General features: G+C 42.0%; 1 protein-coding gene across 2 annotated transcripts in view; it reads left to right on the top strand.

Annotated features, from left to right (window-relative positions):
- SULT4A1 (sulfotransferase family 4A member 1) overlaps positions 1 to 5749 on the top strand; it is a 45236-nt gene that overhangs the window by 798 nt on the left and 38689 nt on the right. The gene's annotated exons all lie outside the window — the stretch shown is intronic.

The following is a 5749-nucleotide window of genomic DNA, read 5'->3' as shown; positions in this document are numbered from 1 at the left end:
GTAGGAGCCTCACTCCTTCCCTCATCCAACCTCTGTGGGGTCATTTCTGTTCAGAAGGGTCCCCTTCCCCTACTCCTTTCCACAGCTCCTCTTCCTCCTTCGGACAGGGCGGGTGAGGCAGTGGGAGGACTTGGCTGGCCCCAGCCTGGGGTGGGGCCAGAGGGGGATGGGGGAAGGTTTGGAAGCCTGGGTGGGGGTGGGGAAGGGCAGTAGGTGGGACAGAAGCTTGGCTCCTGGATGTCAGAGAAGTAGGGTCATGGATTTGAAATAGAAAGGAATCTTAGGGACCATTCAGTTCAACTCCATGTTTTGCAAGGGAATTGGGGTACTGAGTCCCAGAAAGGGTATGAGACTAGCCTAAGGTCATACAGGAACTAAGGGCCTGAGACAGGATTTGAACCTCTGTCTTTTGATTCCAAACTCTAGGTTCTTCCCATAGTCAGGCTGTGGGAAGGAGTGGTGTGTGTGTGTGTGTGTGTGTGTGTGTGTGAAATTTCGGGGAGTGGGGAGGCATACATTTAACAGATGCCTCTGACTGTTCAAGACATTGGATGGCCCTGAGCTTTCTTTCACTTTAGGCCAGGCCTTCCAAAAGCACAAATGCAGCTTGATCTTTGCAGGGTTGGGTAGATGCTCCAAATGCCATGCAACAAAATTGCACTTCTTTAAAATGAGGGGATTGAGCTACACTCTCTTGCAGTTCCCTTTCCAATTGCAACAGTGTGTAAGTGCTAGGTTAGAAGTCAGATTTGGGTTTTAGCCATGCTTTTGCTGTTAATTTGCTATGTGACTTGGGGGGAGTCACTACCCCTCTCTGGGCCCATTTATCCACCTGAGAAATTAGTGTGTTGGACAAGATGACCTTTAATATTTCTTCCATTTTTAACAGTTTATTAGCAAGAAGGGCCCCAGCTCCACCTGGCTGGCTGAAAATTGGTCAGGATGTATTGTTATGCCTTGTGTGGGTCACAAATCTCAAAGTCCTGTGTCAATGAAAGTCACCTGGGTAGGTCCAGGACTCTCTTCAACTGGTGCCTTCCTGGGACTTGCAAATAATGAGGTGTGATGCCCTCAGCCCTTCTCAGAATCAAGGGGTCTAGAACCATTCCTGATTTACTGTGTGACCTTGGGCAACTCACTTCAGCTGATTCTGTTTCATGTCCAACCATACAAGAGAGGGGAGAGCTGCTTGTTTGTAAACAGCTTTGGGAGCCTTCTGAGGAACTGGTCTAGTCAGAAATATGGTAGACTCATCCATCTTCATCTTCATCAGCCACTATATTGGAAGTGCTTACTTTGTGAGTTGTGTTCTGGTGAATAGAAGGGAAAAAAACCAGGGAGGCACAGTGGGAAAGGGCTTATGTTGGAGGCTGGGCTCTGTCACTAATTATCTATGTTACACCAGGCAAGTCTCTTCCCTGGACCTCAGTTTCTCTTTCTGTAAAGTGAGAGGGATGGATTCTATGCTATCCATAAATCTCATCCAGACTGCATGATTCTATGAAACACAAGCTCTGCTTTCTGCCCTCGAGGGGCTTATAATGTAGTTCTCATATAGCATGAGAATAACAGAGCTGGAAAAGGATCCCAGGAGATCATCAGGGCTGCCTCTTCTGTCTTGAGGTAGGTAGAAGGCAACATTATGCCAGGGAGTGCTCTGTGACTTCCTCTCTGACATCACCTAGTGCTGGGTTTGCTTCTGTCTGATGTACTGATCTGGACAGAAAGTGCATTAGCATCATTGGGTGGGAGTTCTATCCTCCTACAAAACTCTGAGCTTCACCAAGGGCACAGAAACTGTATCCTCTAAACTTTGCATCTTCCCCAGTCTCTACTGCTGCAGGGCTCTGTACACAGTAAGTGCTTAATGCTGATTTCAAGAATGAATAGTCCAGGGATGGCCCCTTGTGTTCTGTTGGACTCTTTGCCCCTACCCTAAATTGCTCCAGACAATTCTACTTTTGAAGAGGTTTTTTGTCTGTTTCTCCTTGATGATCTCCAAGGACATGGACCAAGGCTCCATGTCCTTCCTACAGAGCAGGTCTTGAACATGCACAATTCATCTGTTGTTTTTTAATAACAGGGCTGCACATAAGCCGCAGGTTTTCTTTGGATGAGTGGGTTTTTTAAAAAAGTTATTGGGGGGCAGCTAGGTGGTGCAGTGAATAAAGCACCAGCTCTGGATTCAGGAGGACCTGAGTTCAAATCCAGACTCAGGCACTTGACACTTATTAGCTGTGTGACCTTGGGCAAGTCACAACCCTCATTGCCTTGCCCCCCAAAAGTTATTGGTCCCCCCCAGGTCTTCACCACCTTCCAAGAAAGTTAAACCTAGCTGGGGGACGTGTGTGCAGAGATTTGGGTATTTTGAATCTCAACTTCTTATGATTCTTCAGCATTTCTGTGATTTGATCCATGTGGGCACTTGCTCCACTGATACACACTACCCTGTATCCAAGACTGCCAATCTTGTATCTTGGTGATATCTTCCTGAAAATCCTATGGAAGGGGAGGGGGGTCACCCAAGGAGTTGGAGAGAGTTCTTCCTTTAGCTTTAACCTTATTTTGGTCATGGACTCTTTTCGAGAAACTCCTTAGGACAATACTTTTAAATAATTGAAGAGAAAGCTCAATTTCAGTTAGAGCTTAGTAAAAATAAAGATGTCATTTTTTCACCCAAGTTCAGAAATCCCCTGGAATGGACTGACTCCCTGTTCTTAAAAGTTCATATATATATATATATATATATATATATATATATATATATATATATATTTGCGAGGCAATGAGGGTTAAGCGACTTGCCCAGGGTCACACAGCTAGTAAGTGTCAAGTGTCAGAGGCCTGATTTGAACTCAGATACTCCTGAATCCAGGGCCAGTGCTTTATCCACTGCGCCACCTAGCTGCCCCAAAGTTTATATATTTTTCTTAATTTTATTAAATATTTTCAAGTTACAGTGAATTTTAAAAAACAATCCTTTACATTTTTTTCAGTTCCAAATCCTCACCTTCCCTCCAATGCCTCCTTCTTCCTTGAGAAGGCTAACAATTTGATATTGATTATACATGTGATGACATACAAAACATATTTCCATATTAGCTATGTTGCAAAAGAAAACAGAAAAAATAAAAAAGGAAAAATAAAGAAAGTATAAAAAAGTATTCTTCAATCTGCATTCAGAGTTCATCAGTTCTCTCTCTGGAGGTGCATTGCATTATTCATCATAGGGCTTTTGGAACTGTCTTGGATCATTGTTTTGATCAGAATAGCTAAGTTTTCCACAGTTGATCATCCTTATAATGTTACTGTTACCATGTACAACATTTTCTTGGTTCTGCTTGCTTACTTTTTGTTGTTGTTGTTGTTATTCAGTCAAGTCTCCATGACTCCATTTTGGGTTCTCTTGGCAAAAATACTTAAGTGATTTGCCATTTTCTTCTCCAGCTCATTTTTGTTGTTGTTCAGTTTGTTTCAGTCGTGTCTAACTCATCATGACCCCACTTGGGGTTTTCTTGGCAAAGATACCACAGTGATTTACCATTTACTTCTCTAGCTCATTTTATACATGTGGAAATGGAAGCAAACAGCTAAATAACTTGCCAAGGGTAACACAGCTAATGTGTGTCTGAGGCTGGATTTGAAGGACTTCCTGACTCTAAGCCTGGTGCTCTAGCCACTGTTCCAACCAGTAACCCTCTCATTTACTTTGCATCAGTTCATATAAATCTTCCCAGGTTTTTCTGAAACCATTCTGCTTGTCATTTCTTATAGCTCAATAGTATTTCATCACAACCATATACCACAACTTGTTCAGCCATTTCCCAATTGATGGGCATCCCCTCAGTTTCCAATTCTTTGCCACCATAAAAAGAGCTGCTTTATATATATTTGTACATATGTATCCTTTTTAACAAGAATCTCTTTGGAATGCAGACATAGTAGTGATATTTCTAGGTCAAGGGTATGTCAATTTTATAGCTCTTTGAGTAAAGTTCCAAATTGTTCTCCAGAATGGCTGGGCTAGTTCACAGCTCTACCAGCAGTGCTTTAGTATCCTTGCTTTTCTATATCCCTTCTAGCACTTGTCATTTTCCTTTTCTGTCATGTTAGCCAATCTGATTGGTGTGAGGTGGTACCTCAGTTGTTTTAATTCATATTTCTCTAATCAATAGTGATTTAGAGCATTTAAAATATATTATTAGCTTTGATTTCTTTGTCTGAAAACTGCCTGTTTATATCCTTTGACCATTTATCAATTAGGGAATGGCTCTTGTTTTTGTTTTTGTTTTATAAATTTGGCTCAGTTCCCTATATATTTGAGAAATAAGGCCTTTGTCAGAGAAGTTTGCTATAAATCTTCTCCCCCCCATTTCCTTCTAATTTTGGCTGCATTAGTTTTGTTTGTGCAAAAGCTTTTTAATTTCATGTAATCAAAACCATCTATTTTAGTTTTTCTGATCTTCTTAATCTCTTGTTTGGCCATAAACTCTCCATAGACCTTAAAGGTACATTTTCCCATGTTCCTTTAATTTACTTATATCACCCTTTATGTCTAAATTAGTTGTCTATTCTGAATTTATCTTGGTATGAGGTGTGACTGACTGCCTGTTAAGAAGACCTTCACTATCTATGGTCAGGTGATTGGTTGTCATTCACTGTTGCCATCAATGTGCCTGCCTCTCCTAGCAGAGCCCCCTTTCCTGCCTTTCTCTTGCCTCTTCTGCCTGATATATTCTGATCTGCTTGTAGTCTGCTGTGGTCTGGAAAACTGGGAGCACCAAACGCATTGTTTTAAACAATGCGTAAAATAAGAATAAATAGGCTTTGTGTTATGCCATGAGGGTTTCTCCTTGGGTTATGATGCATACACTTTAGTCAATGGACTTAGTGGCAATTACTTTCCAACTCTTCAGTCCTTGAGTTTCCCTAATCCCAAGATAGAAGCAATCCTTTTTCCAGAACACTTGTTCTCATTTATCTCTGAGAACTTACTCTATCTAGGATTATAGTTATCTTCCTCACTATACAGGCCAGAGGCTGTGTCTGTGTGTGTGTGTGTGTGTGTGTGTAAATCATTTAACAACTGGCTTTCTGAAAACCATGACACATTTTTCATTTTAATCAGCATTAATAACCTATCCTCCACTTTATTAAGTCTAGACAATCAATAATCAAAACAAGAAGTCAAGCCTCAATTTGTAACATTTGCCCATTGATTTGCCCATTTATGAGAGGCAAATGCCCAGATTGAAAATTTAACAATTAGCTTTCTCAAGGTAGCTCCAGTACACCGGAGGGGAGAAGGAACATGACCCAGAGAAATCAGTCAAGGAATGCTGACCAATTTTCCAGGTCAGACAAGGGACAACTTTCAAGGGACCAGACAAGATGCAACCCAGATAAAGGGGAGGCTGAGGAAAAAATCCTGTTGAAAGATACTGGTTTGCTCAGACCCTGCTGAGAACTGCCTGATAATCAAGGCTAATAATCAATCAGGTCTAATAAGCCACATCTGGTGTTAACAAGCATTTCTGAGAGTAGTCACGGAGAAGGACCTTTGACTTAGTCAGGAGAGACCTTCATCTCAGTCCTGCTTCTGATGGTTCCCTGTTGGGTGAGCCTGGGCTAGTCCCCTTATGGCAGGGAGCTTACATTTGCTCCTATGTGTGGTAAGTAGAATAACCCACATAGGACCCACCTCCTGGGATTGTTGTGGGGAAAGTCCTTTGTAAACGGTCAAGCCCTG

The sequence above is a fragment of the Dromiciops gliroides genome, chromosome 5 (genome assembly GCF_019393635.1).
Source record: "Dromiciops gliroides isolate mDroGli1 chromosome 5, mDroGli1.pri, whole genome shotgun sequence".
In the NCBI taxonomy this organism is placed as follows: Eukaryota; Metazoa; Chordata; class Mammalia; order Microbiotheria; family Microbiotheriidae; genus Dromiciops; species Dromiciops gliroides.
The sequence above is the reverse complement of the archived record's forward strand: the minus strand, read 5'-3'. Positions and strand labels throughout refer to the sequence as shown.